Here is a 20172-nt window from a genome sequence, read left to right on the forward strand (position 1 = left end):
AACTAAAGTGAAGAACCCATCGGATTCAGGACAAAAGTAAAGTAAAACATGTTGTAAACAGTTGCTGACTTACCCAAATCAATTTACTACTACCCCCAAACCCATGCTATAATGTGTCGTCCTCCAAGAGCACCACAAGTGGCATTTTGGAAAAAGCTCTAATAGTCCTAGCTCTTATTCATAGGTGCACTGGTCCATGCTGGAATAGCACAAGGAGGGGCAGATTTACAAAGAAGTGCTGCAGCGCGACAACGCAAGCCCTTTGGCTGCGACACGCTGCAGCACTTCCAAAGCACAGGAATGCGACATATTTAGAATAATATGTTGCATTCCTGAGCTCTCCCCTGCACTGGCGCACAAACTGCTGCCATGTGCCAGCGCAGGCACCCTTGCACCATGGTGCAAGGATGCCTGCGTCATGGGGAGATTGTTTTTGTGCAGGAAAAACAACCACAACAGGCATTTTCCTCTTTCAATGCGTGCTGTAGAATGCAGCACGCATTGAAAGAGGAAAGAACAAGGAGAAATGAAAACCTTTCTCCCCGTTGCGCCTCGCTACGCCACCCCTAGGGTGGTGTAGCATTCTGACGCATTTCCAGATTTACGACTCCTCGTAAACCTGGAAATGTGTCTTGTTCCATGAGTGTTGATTGGGAACACCCACAGCAACACCCATGGAATGCCCCTTTCACGCAAGTGCTGCATGTAAAGAGGCCATATTTACAAGCACAGAAAAAGCCACTCAGGGTGGCTTTTCCTGTCCTTGTAAATATGGAGCAGTAACATGCGCACCAGTACCTCACAAAACGTGATGTACTGTAGGTGCAGGGGGCTTCTAAATTTGCCCCTCAGAGTCCCAGGTAAGGACTGATTTGACTGTAAATTCCAGCCGGTATAATCACTTTAGGCTTAGACTGCAAGTGAGTCTGGCCCTGCTTCCTGACCCCACTGCCACATAACATCCTCCTCTGCCCACAAGCTTCCCACCCCACTTTGCCCCAGACCTACATCCTAGTTTCCATTCATTACCTACTTATGACAAGTGGTAAATGGGATCATCAATCCGTATAGAAAAGGGAATACTGTGTGTAATTGGGCTGACAAAAAGGAGATCTGGGAGGTTATTTCTGGGAGGAATAACTCTTAATAGGCAAATTTAGGTGCGGCAAAAACATTTGGAATAGTTCATTCAAGCAACCCAGTTGCTCCTCACCTAAATCTGCCTAAATCGTAATCAGGACCTCAGTGCCAGGCAAAATTCTTAGTTGTAGAAACACATATATTGGGACACTTGGGAAATCTGCATTGTACTCTATGGATGCGTGTTGCTGTATTTGTAGGTTAAACTAGTACTACTGAAGTTAGATATTTGCCCAGACAGTGTTATTATGAATACAAATGGCAAAATAATGAGTAAATACCATTGCAAAATGGGTCGCAATATGCCGCTAACTGCCCTTTTCTTTCTTTATTCAACCCTGCCGCATAATTCTAGTGGCCCTGGATACGGCTTTGGTCCTAGCCAGAGCTCTCCCTCTCTTCACTTTTCTCCTACTCCCAAAGGCAGCCCAGAGATAAGGAAGATCATAAGTTGGGCCCCGCCTGCCACTAATAAAGCAAGGGTACTTGTATGTTCACAGCAAAAACAAAGGGCTCATTACTACGCCTAAGAATCTTCCAGTGTAGGGCAAAATTACAACATTTCAGGCAGGTTTTTTCCAGAGTTTTCATTCCTATTCAAATATTTTTCGAGGTCTATATTTACTGGGAGTGCACTTTATTTAAGGAACACTTTATGCATTCTTCTGAAAAGGATTATTTAAAGACACAGTTTCTCGTTGTTAGAAACGGTAGGTACCTTTGTGCAAAAACGGACCCTTGCTTCTAATCAGGGTAAGGGGGATACACACTTTAGATAACCCCTTCTCACCCCCTTGGTAGCTTGGCACTAGCAAACAGGCGTATCCCAAAGGCAATGTATAAAGTATTTGTACCAACACTCACAGTAACACAATGAAAAGACCACACCAGTTTAGAAAAATAAAATATTTTAATCTAAACTTAACAAGACCAAAACGACAAAAATCCAACATACACTATTAAAAAATATGACTTTCAAAAGGTTTCAAGAACTTGTACCATGGAAAACTATGGATGTGAGACTTTTCACAAAGTACCTGTAGTTGTGTCAGAATTCCCAAGGCCAAACAGCCGCAGAGTCGGAAGCAAAGAGATACGTCACTCCTGAGAACTTTAGGAGGTGATGCGACAGTCTCGCTTTTGCCTGTATGTGGGGTGATGCGTCGATTCTTCGTGACGGTTCCGGTCCGCAGGTGATGCGATGGGAAAACCTGCTGCACAGAGATGATGTGTGGAAATCTGGGATGCATTGGTGATTGATGCGGCGGCATCGAGCGGCACTGCATCAGTTTTTTTCAACAGCGATCACTTTATTCGTCGATTCTTGCAGCTGCAACAGGCGCTGCACCAGTTTTCGCAGCGGCACAGCGATGCGTGGAAATTCTTCTCGCACTGTGGAGATGCGTCCGAAAAACAGTCGCAAGAAGATTGATGCGTCAATTTTTGCAGTTCAAGTTTCTTCTTTCTTCCAGCTCCCAAACTGCAATACCAACCTCCACATGCCCAAAACTGACACATGCATCTTCTGGCAAGTCAGAACTAACAGCAGCAGAGTTTAGGGTAGCTCGGGGTGAAGTCTTTGTGTCCCCGAGACTTCAGAACAGGAAGCCAACACACACAGGCCCTTGGAGATGTCCTTCAAGCAGGGGATACAGCACACACCAAAGTCCCTCTCCTTTCCTTAGCAGTAACAGCAACTGCAGGCCAACCCCACACAGCGCACAGCAAAGGGCAGTACTTCTCCTCAGTCTCTCCAGCTCTTCTCCTTGGCAAAGGGTCCTCTTGAATTTCAGGGATGATTTAAAGTTCGGGGGTCTGGGCCCCTCTTTTTATACAGTAACTCTCTCTGTTCTCTGAAGGCACAGAGTGTCTGTGCCCAGCCAAAACAGTTCTGTCCTCACTGGTGCAGCTTCCGGGCAGGAGGTGGAGACAGCATTGTGGAAGGCAGACCAGGCCCATTCAGGTGAAACAAAATATCCTCCCCCTACTCTAAACCTAGCCCAGGTCTATTCAGCCCAAGCCCTGACTCATCCAGACTCTCTGGAGCCACTGCACCTCCCCAGCCCCTGTCACTCCAAAGCCAGGCAATCCACATCCTAGCAGAGGCACACTGGACAGTTAGGAAGAAAATACCTACTTTCTAAAAGTGGTATTTTCAAATAAAGAATGTAAAAATCGCTCTCACTAAAAGATGCATCTTGACATTTGAGATCAGGCATTTCAAACTTTATTTTCCTATCTTGTTCCCATAGGCAGCAGTGTTCCTAAGATGTTATTAGCAAACTCCCCGTTTGATCCTATGGGGACAAATAGCCTTGGCAATATTTCACCATCTTGACATGCCATACACTTCAGAGCGTGTCCTACATTTCACATACACTGCACCCTGCCCACAGGGGTACCTTGGGTCTTGTTTAGGGGTGATAACATTTAAGAAAAGGGAAGGTTAGGGTCTGGCAAGTGGATGAGCTTGCCAGGTCGACATGGCAGTACTAGACTGCACACAAGCACTGCAATGGCAGATCTGAGTTACATTTACAGGCTGCTTATGTGGGTGGCACAATCAGTGCTGCAGGGCCACAAGCAGCATTTGATTTACAGGTCCTGGCACTCTTCAGTGCACTTTACTAGGGCCTTACCAGTAAATCAAATATGCCAATAATGGAGAACCAATTATACAATAATTTACACAGGGAGCACTTGCACTTTGACACTGAACAGCAGTGGCAAAGTGTCCAAAGCCTCTCAGCCATAGCATCAAAAATACAGGAGATGGAGGCAAAAAGTTAGGGGAAACCACACCAAGAATGCCACCCAGTCTAACACTCATCAAAAGTGAGATTCTGACAGACATCAAATACACCCTTCAATATAATCATTGCATACTTCTGTATGTGTACAGGAAGCTCTACAATCCGGAGGCCAAAGGCTGAATGAACAGAAGTGGTGTAACTTCACCCAATGAGCTGTCAACTTCACATACATGTAAAATATTCTCAAAAATAGGAAAACAACCACTTAGTGGAGTTCTAATTTTTTGTCTATGCTGATCCACTTTAAACTTTACTGTGATCTTGTACAGCGAAGTAAACATGTCCAATGTCTGAATGTATTCCATCGTGGACATCAGCATGTAAATAAGGTGGTTCCTTAACAGTTGTAGAGTGCAAAAATAAATGCCGCGGTGCGGCCATTGAGGCGTAGGGGCATAGCCCCACTAAGCCTGCCCTGGACGCACCGAGGCATTGTCAAATTCAATGTCTTCTAGTTGAAACAATCAATTTTATTATAGCCGGAGGCCGAGGCAGCGATCATTTATTATGGTGCGGGCGGCCCGGTCCGGACTCGGAGTGCGCTGGGGGTGGGGGCGGGTGTGCTGCTGTGAGTGAGTGACAGTCTGTCTCTGCTGTCTCTGACTGCAGCAGGTACTTTGCGCATATGAAATATTGGGCTTTGACTTGCCCGAGCATGCGCAGTAGTTGTGACAAAAGTGTGAGGCATTACTGGCATACTAGAGGGGCCGGGGATGCTGTTTTAGCCAGGCCCCGGGTTTTGCAAGGGCCGCCAGGGCGAGTAAACAGTGTGCCCCCCTAGCCAATCCTGGTGCTGCATGCAGTGCCAGGATTGGCTGGTCCACCGCGCAATATCCATTATTGGATGCCGCGCGTGGGTGGGGGCAGATGCTCAGCACTGTGGAGATCTGTGGCCAATCACTGTGTGACTTCAGCATGAAGCCAGCAGTGATTGGCCATTCTGCGCCGTCGTGACGTTGTTGTGTAGGTTCTTTGACTGTTTCGGTTTCTATTCTTTCTGACTGAGTGACTAAACAGAAACTAAACTACTGTTGCCGATGGACGCCGCCACGAGACTGCAGACAGAGTGTGACTAGAGCGAGCCACTGAGCCAGCAGCTGCCCCTGGTGCTGTGTTTCAGTGCTTGATGTTGCCCAGTATGGCTTCGGTGCCTCCCTGTGCACAAGCAGATCTGATTCGTGCAGCATCCCCGGGACCCGCACGTGTCTGTGTTTGTCTCTACGGTGGTGTGTGGTGATATCCTTGGTTGATGAGTGCATTCAGTACAGCCAGATTATGGGCAGAAAATTCTGCGGCAGGGGTGAGTAAGTTATGCGGCATAAAAAGCCACATTATGCAACATAAACTGCAGGTTATGCAGCAGATGAACAAATGTGGCAGCTTTATAATTATGCGAAAATTACCGCACAATCACATGATTCGAATGGCCCTGATTATGGGGCATCTGAGATGTCCCATATACATCTGAAGTGGAGCGGGCGCGTGTGATAAGGACAGTCTGTAATGTACAGACAGGGGTGATTGATGTGTGCAGGTGCGTGTGCTAAGGACTACAGACTGCGTTTTTCACTACAGCAGAGGAGGCCTGTAATTGTCTTTTAGCCCCGCCGTCTGAATGAGTGTGTTTTAAAGTCTTCCGTTTTTTAAAACAATTTTTAAACATTTTAATTATTAGTATAATGTGACTTTCATCTCCGTTACATTAAATATACCTGTCTATAAAGAGGGGCAGTGTATCTTGCTCTCTGTAACAATCTCTCCTCTGTGCAGAGCGGACTAACCAATTAGAAGCTTTTGCCTGGTTGAATTAACATATTTATATCATTCCTAAGAGTGTGTATTGAAGACAACAATTTGTGAATTTCAGAAATCGTAAGCAGTTATTTGGAGAAAAGTGGCTCAAATTCCAAAATCTATTTAAAGCTGGTATTGGCATTTGGGGAGGCCTAATCCTGGCTTTATTATTATCGGGTCGGGGCATTGCAGCCATGGCCCTGGTGTAGTGCCCGTGGAGAGGCAGTCCAGAGTGAGAACGCCTGTTGTTACATGGCCACTGGTACCGTGTCTGATTCATGGAGGTGGTCCCTGCTGGTGACCCTGCCTACAGTGGCCACCAATGGAATCTTGTCTGTGGTCACTATTACTGCACTAGCATTCGTGGCTCGGGGTCATTTCCTCGGACCGTAAATAGCCCCTATTGCAGAGAAGGCTGGAGACCCCAGGGCTGCTCTGGGGAGCAGAGAAGCTGTCTCCTGGAGTGTAAATGAGCGTCGGCTCTGTTGACTAACATTAAGTATTGTGCACCCCTTGCACTCCACATTGTGGAGCGCCTGGACTCGCCACAGACCGTGCTGCGCGCCATAGATCTTCGCAGTTCACCAGATTTTCCTACATTTAAAACAAACTTCTGAAACTAAAGCCTGGCTGTTCTAGTCAGTTGTGGGTTTCTGTGATGGCGAAGCGCCGTCGCAGCAGCAGACGTGGTTCTGGTTCACCGTCATTCACCTGACCTCACCTTTGACCAGCGGAGTGGTCCACACCCCCCCCCGGTCAACACACAACAAGAAGACAACTCTAGAGAGACTAGAGTCACGTCGTCCAACTCGTCCGTTGACTCGTCGTCACAGGTGGGAGCAGACTCTTGCACATCTCTCCTCTCCTTATGGAATACATTTTGTGCTGGTGCCTGCGTGTCTCCTTATTGCATGGGGGTGAGAGTGTGACCCCATGAAAATTAGGCTCCTTTACAGTTGGGCCTGCAATGCACCACTGACGCAGGGGCATGCCGCCACAGGCTCTCGCCATTAGAAACATTGCAGTGTTCAAATATCATTATGTTCCCGCACTAGGGTTATGTTTGCTTTATTGAGTTGACAACGGTATTGAGGGAAAACGCTCAAACTATTTTATTATGTGCTGTTCTGTTTGGAAAGCACAATCACAAATCACCTGTCAAATCATTTTCCCAATAGATTAAAAGCGTCGAATTAGTTGTACTTACCAGTGCAATAGGATAGAGTACATCGGCCTTCTGGTGTACTTTGTAGCCTGTAAACATAGAATCCTGCAGGACACTGTCTGGCCTGAATAGTGGATGACCACGTGCAGCAGCTGTCCTAATACCACGTTTCCCACCAATAAAACGAGGCACAAGCAGTCCTACTAACATTGCCATCTTCAACGGCCGTGTGTATTCCCTTCAACCACACTGGAGCGGCGGCATTGCATCTATAGGGTTGTAAGCAGGTATCTGCCATCCGCCGCTGCCTGTGAACCGGTATTGTGGTAAATTAAATTTACTTATTACCTCATTTCTGAATTTCTATGCTTAATAAATCATAATTTCTTGTCAATGCAAAGCGAGGAGTCCGTGGTGCTCAAATGAAGGAGGAGGAGACCAATAACTCGAGTTAAGGGGAGCGCTTCCAGCGCCAAGCGGGCACAGGAGCAATCTCTCAAGTCCCTCTCTTGAACAGGGGTTTTTATTTTCAACAGCAGGACATTTATACAGTCTTGGTCACGAGGCAAAATAGAGGAACAAACAGGTCATTGCAGATAGAGGAACAAAAATCAGCAAGAGGGGCAGATTGTGAAAAAATGGGGGCGTGTCTTAGGCTTCGTGAGGGGACTTGCGATGTGAAATAGTCTGACAATTGGAAGGGGGAGGCTTCCTCATTTGGGGTTTGTGCTCGTGCTTCATGTCAGAAAGAGGAACTATCTTGTATAAAACAGAGACCATCTGCTCTCTGGCTTGCAGTAACTATTTCTTAAAACAGGAACTATCTGCTGGTTCTGGGAATTGGCTGAAACACAGGAAGGGGTGGTCAATGAACTAAGATGCCAGGTGCAGGTTGTCTTACAGTTAAGAACAGGAACTATCTGCTGCTGGTTCCCAGAATTGGCAGAACCACAGAAATGTGTGTGTTCACAGTGTACAACCTTGTGCTTCCTCTATTAGTTGGTGTGGTTTCAGGGCCTAACCTCATGCTTCCTCTTTCAGTTGGGGGTGGTCACAGGGCAGTTGGTGTGACAGGCTGAGTTACCAACAATGGACAGGATGTGGCTGAGTCTCTGGCACAACTGGGGGAGGGCACACAGACAGGCTTCTTGGAATTGGCTCGACCACAAGGAGCAGGGGGTTGTGCAAGATTCAATGGGGATGTGAAGGACAGTTTTCAGACAAATTGCTGAGAGCATGTCACACACAAAATGGGTGTTTGTCTGAGAAAAATGGCTGTCAGGCAGAAACAGGGAAATGATGGGGCACAATTGTCAATTTTATTTCCACATTCCCTCCTTGCCCCAGAGTGTGCCTACATTATATCTCAATTTGCATGAGATCATCTATACATTCTTGTAGCATAATTCTTTCCCTTTCTCTCTGCTGGACAAGAGGTTTAGGAATGCAGTTTGCAGCGCATAGACCGCACAGGGCAGGGCCACATTGGATGCAAAGGCAGCATCCAGTTATTATCAAGAATATTATACCTGCTGCTGACAGCAGTTGCCATCCCCAGGACGATCTGACATGGGGCACTAGGAGGTCTCGGTGGTAAGTGGATGGGGCCACAAAGACAGGGGGTAACAGGAATGCTATATAGCAAGTTCCCCCCCAGTTCAAGGGCAGCTGCACATAGGCCGTTTGGCCACAGATGAAATAAGTATGGCGAGATGCTAGAAATGAGGACTTTCCATTGTCTTCAAAACTTATAGTGGTATGACAGTCACTGTGTCCTAATGGAACAGAGCCATTTTTCTGGATGCACAGGTGTCCTTTTACTGGTGAGACCGAGATGGAAGGGGGACCAGCATTCTTTTTAGGTTTGGTATTTAACATCTTGTAGGACATGGTCATGTTCCCTTGCTTGTATTCTTCACTTTCTAGGACTGTACCTGTCGCCTGAGGATCTCCCTCCTTATTAGGGTAAGAGGCAGTATTGAGTACCTTGTTTAAATCCCCCCAAGGCCACCCATTCTTGCATGAATTATTTCCGTCAGGGCAGGAGGTGGGGGTAGTATCGTCAGCTGTTATTAGGGCGAACCAGGCTTCACAAGTTCTATTATAAGAGAATGGGAAAGGAAAAAGAGGCATCCCTCCCTTTTTCTGATGAGGTGGGATGCGGCCACATATCCAACAATTGGTGCTATTACTGGCCTGCTGAGTGTGGTGTAGCATCTGTATGAAGGTATTGTTTCGCAAGGCTAGTCTATGGGCTTGTTCATGAGGGGGTAGGTCGTGATAGGTGTGTTCCTGAGTGCTGTTGGGTGTATGAGAGGTGTGTTGTGTTGGAGGAAAAACAGTGTGGAGAATCCAACCAAGACACGTCATAACTGCCATGAGGAAAAATAATACTGTCAAACATATAGTAGGACCATTATGTCTTTTTCTAGAGTTCATTTTTTCTTTCTCCCACATAGTCAAGGTGTTAAAATCCATTCCCATGCTCCAACCGCTTCACCACTGGACCGACGCCCAATGGACTTAATTAGCCAGAGTCCGAATGGCAGACCTTAACTTTGATTTGTAATCCTGTTGTGGGGTTAGTTCCAAAGGCAATAAAGATTGTTCAGTCACAATGTCAGTGGGATTGGCAGGGCCATCAGCAACAGTGTCTTTTTGTCCAAAATGTTTCCGGCAGTGGCTTGCGTGGAGCCAGCCCTTCCTGCCCTCGACCTTCACTGCTGTCCGTGTTGTTAGTAGTACGAGTCTTGGCTTCTTCCACCTGGGCTGGAGGGAGCTGGTCCGGTCGAAGTTCCTCACGAGGACCCAGTCCCCGGGTCGGATGGCGTGTTGTTCCGGGTTGGTTTTGTCAGGGAAGGTGGCAGCAACCTGAGAACGACAAGATTGGAGTGCAGACATCAAGGAAGCCAGGTAGTCAGTCAGCATAGTACTGTCAACATCAGTTATTCTTTTAGGCCTTGGCGTACCCCACATATTTGGTGGTCTGCCAAAGACCACTTCATATGGAGATAAGCCAGTTCTGGAATGGGCTACCATACGCATGTAAAAGAGGGCAACCGGTAAGGCTACCATCCAGTCCACGCCTTTGTCAGTGCATATCTTGGCCAATTTTGTCTTCAAAGTTTGGTTGTGTCTTTCTACTAGACCTGCTGCCTGAGGAGGTCTTACACAGTGAAACTTCCAAGTGTACCCTAACAGAAGAGACACTTGCTTCATGAGTTCAGAGGAAAAAGGTTGGCCGTTATCGGAGTAGATGACACGGGGCAACCCATACCTTGGGAAAAACTCTCTAACTAATTGTTTAGCAGTTGTCGTTGCAGTGTAATCTGGGACGGGATAGGCTTCTGTCCATCTGGTCAGAGCACACACTACAACTAGTACATACTTGTGACCTCTACATCTCTCCATCTGGATATAGTCCATCTGGAGAACTTCAAATGGATGGTCAGGGGGTTGGAATCCTCCCTGTTCCACCTTTGTGCCTTTTCCTGGGTTGAACTGATTACAAATCATGCACGTTTTAACTTTTTGTTTGGCTGCAGTTCTCAAATGTTTGTTGTGCCATATATTCTGTATGCTGTCTAACATTGCTTTTTCTCCCAGATGCGCTGGTCCATGTATGGTGTTTACCATAACCATACTGCTCTTTCAGGTGTCATCCAGCCTTGATCTGTAAGGACCCCTCCTTTTTCCTTCCATTCTAGCAGTTCCTGTGGTGTGGCGTGACTTTGGACATCCTGGATGTCAGAAAAGGGGTCTCGTATTGTATATTGGCGGTGTGGTATACTTAATTCTGTGTTTGCTGCTAACTTGGCTGCACTGTCTGCAGAATCATTTCCTTTTGATATTTCATCTGTTCCTTTTGTGTGCGCTTTACATTTTAGCACTGCGATTTTCTCTGGTAACTGACTAGCCTCTAAGAGGGCAGTGATGAGTGTAGCATGCTGTATTCTGGACCCATGTGATGTGAGAAATCCTCTCTCTCTCCACAATGTACCGAAGTTGTGTACAACTCCAAAGGCACATTGTGAATCTGTGTAGATGTTAACTGACTTTCCTTTTGCTAAGTGACATGCTCGTGTTAGGGCTATGAGTTCTGCTGCCTGTGCCGACAGTATCTCTATCTTGTGTGCTTCTAAAGTGTCTGTACCATTTGTGACGGCATAGGCTGCTGCTAATTCTCCTGTGGGGAGTCTCATACATGAACCATCAACAAAGAGTGTCATTTCTGCCTTAGCAAGGGGAGTATCTTGTAAATCTGGTCTTGGTTTGGTCACTAAATCAATTATGTCAATACAATCGTGAATTTCTTCAGTAGGAGAGGTCAGTGGCAACAGTGTTGCTGGGTTTAAAATGTTGCAGCGTCTAATCTCAATGTGTGGCTGAAAAAGTGTCATCTCATATCCGGTGAGTCTGGCTATTGTCAGATGCTGTGTTTGTGTTCTGTTTAACAGAAGTTCTACAGCGTGTGGGACCTGAACTATCAGATGATGTCCCAATACAATAGAATCGCTTTGTCTAATAGCTTGTGCAGTAGCTGCTACTGATTTTAGACATGCAGGCAATGCTTGTGCTACTGGATCTAATGTGCTTGAAAAATAACCACATGGTTTATGTTTGTCTGCTTGAAGTTGGGTCAGAACTGATGGTGCTGTACCAGAGTTTTCTGTTACAAATAATGTAAAATCTTTGGTGTAATTAGGTGTTGCCAGCACTGGGGCTTGACACATAGCTTTTTTAAGAGACTGAAAGGCTTGCGTGTGTTCTACTAATGCTTTCATCTTTGTGTCTTTCATGCGTTTCTTATCATTTTCTTCTTCATCCCTAATGCGATTCTGGTGATATTGTAGCATTTGTAACACCTGTGGAGGTGTATGTGCTTGCCAGGTACTTTCTACTTTTAGTACTCTGTCCTTAATGGCTGGCAAGGCGTTATCTACTCATTTGGAAACAAACAGATGCGGGTAAGCTTCACTTGTCGGCGTAAGGCCGCTATTTACCGCAAAACACTTTTCAAGTCTGGTGTAATAATCTCCAATGTCTTCACCATGTTTCTGTTTGCAGGAGGAAATGGCATCCCAGTCCTCCTTTTTCACTGTTAGTAACTGTGGTAGCACCTTTAAAATAGTGCCAGGAAGTGCTTTTAGTCTGTCTCCTATACCTTGACCTGCTACTCTAGTATTTTCGTCATTCTGAAGTTCAGTCCATCTAATGTGTTCACCTGCTACTTCCCAATCTTTTTCTCTTAGTTTGTCATATATACCTGATGGCAACAATAATTTCAGAATTGCTGTGATATCAGAAAGAGTATATGTTCCCATCATTAATACATCTCCTAATTCCTTAAAGAATCCAGCAGGATCCTTTGAGTGGGAGGGAACCATCTCTTTCATCCTTAGTAACTCAAGTTTTGTCAAGGGTACATAAATGAAGACGCGTTGTAGCGCTCCATTTGTGTCAGCTCTGGGGTGGACCTCTCTCATGGGGAACTGGCGTGTTTGAGGACGTCTATTAGTTGATCCACACGTATTATGGGGAGATCTATATCCAGTCACTTTCTGGTATTTCTGTCTAAAATCTATAAATGTGTTGAGAAAAACTGAACTATTGTGGAGGAACATGTTATCAGCGCAGTCAGACAGAAAATCTTCGAGTCTTGGATCATGTTTAAAATGAGTGTCATTGAGTGTGATGAGATGTTGTACCATGTAGAGACTTGCTAATCTTTGATGTGAGCGTGGTAATGCTAGAAAAAGCTGGGCTATGAGATCATTGTCATATATCTTATATTGAGAGAAGGCAGAGGGTGTTGAATTACTGGAACCTCATATGGAGGTGGAGTATCTAAGAGGAAATTGGTGAAAGTATCCTCTGGTAGTGGGGCTGTAGGCTGTGCTGATGCAATGTTAATGTTTTCAGGTGCAGATGGCAATACAGGATAAAAACCAGTAGAAATGGCTGATTGTTCCCTTTTATTCCTTTCACTAACTACTTCTTTCCCTATTTCTTGTAACTGTTCTTTCTTGGCCTGCTCTGACATTTTCTTACCCTTTTCAACTTTATGCAATTCCTTCTGTTGCCTCCTATGGGCTTCTTTTCTCCATAACTCTACTGAGTCACTCTGTGACTGGCGGACTCTCTTTTTCTTCCATAACTGTTCCTCTAATTTTATAATACATTCCATGTCAAAAGTACCATTTTCAGGCCATCTATATCTGTGTTCTAGGTCTTTAGTATAATCCACCCATAAATCACAATAAATAAGTGCACCGACACCATGTTTTGCATACATGAAGTGTCCTGGAGTATCCCGAGGAGGAAGGGGAATTTTCTTCTCAAGAATACTCCTTTTGGTTGCCATCTTACGTATTTTCGAGAAAATAGGCATGATGGCAAGACTTTCAAAGATTTTAGAAGTGAGAAAAACACAAACAGAACAAATATCTTTACCGTACCCACGAAAGAGGTGAGTCCGTCTTTTATACTAGTTTAGTAGTCCTCACAAAATAAGTGAGAAACACACAAAAACATGTATCTTTACCGTGCCCACAAGGTAGTGAGTCCGTCTTTTATACTAGTTTTAGTAGTCCTCACCAAAGATAGGTGAGAAACCAACAAAACGCGTATCTTTACCGCCCCCACAAAAGGTGTGGGTTCGTTTTTATACTTTTCAGCAGTACTCACCGAAAAATAACTGGAAGGCTTCTTGAAGATTTTGGAAAAACGCGGCGCGCAGTTTCAAGGTGGGATTTGTAGAACCTCGGACTCGTCTGCTTCGCAGGTTGGACTTTGGTTCAGGACGTTCCGCTATTTCCTCACCGCCTCGTGTGGATGCTGGGCCGCAGTCGGTCCCCCTCTTCGCCTCGAGGGAGTTAGCGGGAATTCCCCGCGTTGTGCACTTTTGAAGTCCGTCAACGGTCAGGAGGGGACAGTACCGGGTCCAATATCGCCGGCGCGTGGGGGAAAGGGAATGTCCCTGTTCCGGGCGCCAATTAATGTGGTAAGTTAAATTTACTTATTACCTCATTTCTGAATTTCTATGCTTAATAAATCATAATTTCTTGTCAATGCAAAGCGAGGAGTCCGTGGTGCTCAAATGAAGGAGGAGGAGACCAATAACTCGAGTTAAGTGGAGCGCTGCCAGCGCCAAGCGGGCACAGGAGCAATCTCCCTCTCTTGAAGTGGGGGTTTTATTTTCAACAGCAGGACATTTATACAGTCTTGGTCACGAGGCAAAATAGAGGAACAAACAGGTCATGGCAGATAGAGGAACAAAAATCAGCAAGAGGGGCAGATTGTGAAAAAATGGGGGCGTGTCTTAGGCTTCGTGAGGGGACTTGCGATGTGAAATAGTCTGACAGTTGGAAGGGGGAGGCTTCCTCATTTGGGGTTTGTGCTTGTTCTTCATGTCAGAAAGAGGAACTATCTTGTGTAAAACAGAGACCATCTGCTCTCTGGCTTGCAGTAACTATTTCTTAAAACAGGAACTATCTGCTGGTTCTGGGAATTGGCTGAAACACAGGAAGGGGTGGTCAATGAACTAAGATGCCAGGTGCAGGGTGTCTTACAGTTAAGAACAGGAACTATCTGCTGCTGGTTCCCAGAATTGGCAGAACCACAGAAATGTGTGTGTTCACAGTGTACAACCTTGTGCTTCCTCTATTAGTTGGTGTGGTTTCAGGGCCTAACCTCGTGCTTCCTCTTTCAGTTGGGGGTGGTCACAGGGCAGTTGGTGTGACAGGCTGAGTTACCAACAATGGACAGGATGTGGCTGAGTCTCTGGCACAACTGGGGGAGGGCACACAGACAGGCTTCTTGGAATTGGCTCGACCACAAGGAGCAGGGGGTTGTGCAAGATTCAATGGGGATGTGAAGGACAGTTTTCAGACAAATTCCTGAGAGCATGTCACACACAAAATGGGTGTTTGTCTGAGAAAAATGGCTGTCAGGCAGAAACAGGGAAATGATGGGGCACAATTGTCAATTTTATTTCCACAGTACCATCCATTCAAATAATAGTCACAAATTATTGGGATTGGAAATGACAATGCCATTTATTTCTATGTTTTAAAAACTAAAATAATGTCATGAGCAATGCCAATAGCTCTAACAAAGACGAGACCATTGCATTGTAAATGCTTATTTTCAGGTATTGTCAGCCTCACAGAACTCTTGAACAGGCATTTTGTGAGAATAAACAAGCGCATTTGCAAGTACTCGTGTTACACACTTTTGTTCAGGGGATACTTGTGTGATTCTTTGCGCTGTCTGAGTTAGTCCTGTCTCAGAAGGGGGATCTTGAGGAGGCAGCTGTGGATTTGTGTAACATGACTTGAGGCCACAAGAGAGACACTATTGAATCAGAAATCCCTGTGTGCACGTGGGTAGTTGTGCACTTGTGCAAATACTCGTGTTACACACTTTTGTCCAGGGGATATCTGTGTATCTCTGCTCTGATGGGAGAGAGTGTGGGTTGGAAGTTGTCCTGTCTCAGAAGGAATTTCTGGATGAGGCAGCTGTGGATTTAAGTCACATGGTTTGAAACCACAAGAGAGACACTACTCTGTAATTGAATCAGATATCCCTGTGTGCACATAAGCAATTGAGCCCTTGAAATTGCACAGTTTTGGAAGAAAGTGTACAGTGAGAACGGATAATAAGCCATTGATCTACATTTCTGGGGCTTGCACAGTAACAACAGTAGATCCACTGCATGGAGGGAGGCTGAAGACCAGAAACATGCTCTATCCATGCAGTGAAAAAAACATTCAAGTTTAATGGTCCATTACATTTTAATACATTGCTAAAAAATACTGTTACAAAATCCACACATTTGCTCTGACTAGCTTGAATGAGCATGGGTGACTGCTTGGACCCTGCCTATGCTTGCACCGACTCGCTTTCCTGACTTGAATGATAAAATAAAGCAATAACCACGGTTCAGGGGGCTGCTCAGGCATGTGCCCCGGTGCCACTGCACTTGCTGCACCAATGGAAGCCACGACTCTGCGTGGAGGCTTTTGGTCTAATGGTGACATGTAGCATTGGTGACTCTTGGGGGGGAGGGGTATTAGCGGCCCCAGGGTGGTGCAGCCACGGGATGGTTGTGTCTGAAGTTGAGGCCATGTGACGTGGTTTGTTTCTGATGTGGGGCAGGCAATGACTTATCAGGAAAACGGAAGAGGGTGGGAGTGTGAGGTGAAGGGCGGGTATTTTCCAGGTCTACCGGGCAGAGGCAAATAGACCATCAGGAAGCATACTGGCTATTGCTGCGCCATTTCACGTACGAGGAGCTGTGCAGCCATTTGCTCTGCTTGCAGAAGAGTTATCAGTCTCTTGTATTGGAATACTCCGGCGATGAAACCTTTGGAAATGCAAAGCTTGCTTTGTACGATTGTTACAGTGGCTACGCCACACAAGTACATTTTGTTTCACCTTAACACTATCATCTGTGTGGAAAGACATGCGTGATAGTCGCATGCGTTCTCATGGTAAAGGTAAGGCGTGGTTCCCAATGCTTTGTGAAGGCTGTTTCCCAACTGCTGTGCAACTTCTTCTACTCTTAGAGCTGAGATTTTCATGAAAGTCTTATAGTCTGAATTCAGCACCTGAGCGTAATAGGACGGAATGTATGAAGCTCTGTGGTTATACTGAATAAGCAGCTACCTATGTTATGCCATCTATTAATGTAATAACTGCACTTTCACAATTGCTTTATTAACCTTCCTGCTTTCTCACATTTGCTTGAAAATGCACAATTTTTCTTCTTTTTTTTCAAAATTTTCTTGGGGGGGTAACCCCCCCAAAACCCCCTTTTGGGGTTCGGGCTCGCACGCTGCGCTCGCTATGGTGCAGTATGTTAATCACTTTGCGCCCCACCACTTTCAAATGTCACCCACCGCCCCTGCCCGATTCTCTTTTAAATGTTCTTGTAGCTCGTTTTCAAGAAGGAAAACAGAGACATGTCAGAATGCATCGTACGAGTGAAAGTGCACAGGGCTCTTGCGAATTATTAGCAACCCAGAGAGGGCAGCCAGTGGAATCTCTTTTGCCTGTATTTTTCTGGTGTTATGTAACCATCAGCACAAGCAAGCAACACCTGTAGGGCCACTAAGACAGGGGGCGCCATTTGGGAGAAATCCCAGGAACACACGAGGGAGAGCAGCACCAGGCGATTGCCGTCAAAGGCCATAAATACATCTCCGAAATCTGAACATGCCTGTGACAAAATCGTAAATGTTCTTTGACAAAATGTTGTAACTGGAACGCTTTTATTTGTAGAAGCACCTCATATCGTGCTCATATTAACGTTGGTAAAATCTAGTTTTTCCAAACAACTTGTCTAATGTCATCTGTTTCCATGCAGCTCTTTTATTAGTGGATGCATCATTCTGCCACGTGCACGCTGCTGGACCACCATTGTCTTTTAATATGAAGACATCTGCGATCCCAGCTTGCCACACAGGTGTGCAGTGGGAAGGGACACCCGTTCATCTTTGGTTCCAATACTGTCTTCAAGACAGACATCCCTAGCCCTGTATCTCCCACACTGCAGCTCTCAAGCTCCAAGCAAGTTCATTTAGATTAAAATAATAATTGCCTTAGGAACCTGCACCCTGATTCTGTTTTCCCAGTATCACGTTTCTCAATCTTCCTCCCCTTTTCAAAATCTATTCTATGGCCCTCATTTATGGGTCACTGGGCTCGCCAACACTTTCTGCATCAGGTTCTGTCACATTCACTCATTGATTTATCCCCCGTCTGGCTCTCGCTGTGTCAGTTTCCTCTGCTTGCTCGCTTTTCAGTTTCTCTCACATCACTCTCCTCTCTGAACAGCTCGAGTCCTGCTTTCCAGAATGGTCCTGTCAATGCCCCCATCTGGTCCCCTTCGTTTATTGAAGTCTCTCCTGCTTCAGAACAATCCTGCATTGGGGAAGACGGGAGCAGCGCAGACCACTGACACCAGCTTTGTGTGAAATAGGCCGCTTTATTGAAACAGATGAACATCACAAAACAACCGTGGCCTTTGCCTTACAAAACTAAAACCTCACTATACAAAATTAATCACCTATGTAGGCTACCCAGCACCCCTAAACTGTCCCCCCCCCCACAACTTAGTTCAGTACAATCATACAGGCTACAGCTGGTCAACTGCACTGAGACCTTTAAACTCCCTTCCCTCTTTATTATATCTATTAACCTCTTAACCAATGAAACTTCCTACAGGACCTTAAACTTCCTGGCTCGTTCAGGCATGAACTTGCCTACCCGTTCCCTTTCTGCCTGAATTGCTGCTGATACCAACAATAAACTTCAGTAAACCATGGCAACTTCTCTGCCAACCGCCTAAGCATCTCCTTTAAGCAATAACCTTTACAACAGAACCCCTTTTGCACACCTGTTACAAAAAAACTTGCCCAAACAGGATGCTGTATGGCAAAAGGGGGGAACCCCCACACATAAAGCAGAAGTATAGTGACGGGAGAGTGGGAAAAAATGCTCCCTACCAGGTACCAGCCACCATGCCAGCAAATTAAAATGGCGGCTGGTACCGTAATATGGGCCAATATATACCCCTGGACAACGTTAGTAGCCTAAACAATATCCAAACCCCGAGCAGTCGTCCGACTGCTCCACTTCCCCCAAATCCCGGGGGGGGGAGGGGCAGACCTCCATGTGGTCGGCTGCCCCCCAAATCCCCCTTGGCCAGCTGGCGAGAAGCACCTCATATTTGGTTTGCCAGGTTGGAGTGTCCTGAACCCGTTGCATCAAAGGTGTAAAACTACTTTGGTAGCTGCGACTGATCGTTGGTCACCTTTTCTCACTAAAACGTTACACATTAAAGTGTAAAGTGTTTGGGACACTTTAGCGACATATGTGAAGGTCCTCACACTTCAATACGCGTTGCGGAGTTATAAATGTGACAGTATAGGCTCTGAAGCATTGATAAACACTGATTACCAACAAGATATCATTCATTGCTGCCTACATATCTGTGCAAGTAATTGCAAAGCAAAACCCTTTTTCCTCTGCAGTTTTCACGCGATACTGCTCGTGAAACCTGCGTTGTAGGCAGTATTTTATGTAGGCAGGTTCTGTCCGGTACTAAGTACCTGTACTTCTTTCATTTGAAAGCAAGAATGCCTGCACATTTTTAGCACTGCTTCAATATATTTAATGGGAGAGTACCAGCACTTCCCAGGATCAGACAGGTACTTTAAAGAGTGAGGGCCAACACTTATACATTTCCATTTAAAGCACTGGCTGTAGGACCTGGCAGGCACTGATGCTTCGAAGAACCCATTCAGCTCTCAAAAAATATTATGTTATAAGCAGTGCATCGCCTACTCTGCTGAAAATGTTTTTGACCTCCTGGAACCCAAATTTCCACATTCTACTGTTGTGGCAATCGAGTGAAATAACATAGATCTGCGGACCAAGCATGACATACTAGGCCCTGTTTTACAAATACAGTAGCCAATGGGTACCTCCTTCAGCTGCAGCTCACACCTTGCTTGAGGCCTAATACAAAAGCCACACCTGACAGACCACATGCTAGCAATATGAGCGATGAGCGATTTACTTTCAGAAATAAGATTTAAACTACTGGCCGCAAGGTAAGATTTGTTTGGTTGTGCAGCTGCTAACATATACAATAACTGTACCACGAAATAGGTGAATGAACGGCGCTAGCATTCAGCAGCTACCAAAAAAGCTCCCAATTTTCTATCTGCAAGTCTCAAAATTTCTAGCACCTTACTATACAATGCTCAGCAAATTATTGCATTTTCAGTGGTGTCATTGAACCCTACTTCTAATACCAAACGCCTGTCCTATCAAAAATACTGAAACAATTGCCAGGAAAAATACTCCTCAGGAGCTTCAAAAAGTGAGCGCTCTCACATTCTCCAAATTTCTTACCAAGACTTCAGAAAAAGGTAGATTCTTCTGGAAATGGTGCTATAGAATGCACCATTTAGAATCATATTTGTTAAATCTGTCCTAGGATAGGAACCCCTTCCACAAACTAAACCACTCTAGGATGGAAAGACATCTGTGTTTTGCTCATTCTGCGTCATATGAGGCAAGAGTGTATGCCCGTATGTCTGATCGTTAACCACCTACCGCTGATGCATGTGGCTATTACTTCTTACTTTTAAGAAATCAATGAATAGCAAAGGATGGTAGGCTTTTAGAACATGGTCTGTTTACATTCCAAATGCAATGGAAATACAGGATGCATATCCGGCATCTATG

The 20172-nt window shown here is 45.5% G+C and overlaps 1 protein-coding gene across 2 annotated transcripts in view; it reads right to left on the reverse strand.

Moving 5' to 3' along the window:
- The window catches only part of CYB5R2 (cytochrome b5 reductase 2), a 207393-nt gene that overhangs the window by 81643 nt on the left and 105578 nt on the right, over nucleotides 1–20172 (reverse strand). The window lies entirely within an intron of this gene.

Source organism: Lissotriton helveticus, chromosome 3_1 (assembly GCF_964261635.1).
Source record: "Lissotriton helveticus chromosome 3_1, aLisHel1.1, whole genome shotgun sequence".
Lineage (NCBI taxonomy): Eukaryota > Metazoa > Chordata > Amphibia > Caudata > Salamandridae > Lissotriton > Lissotriton helveticus.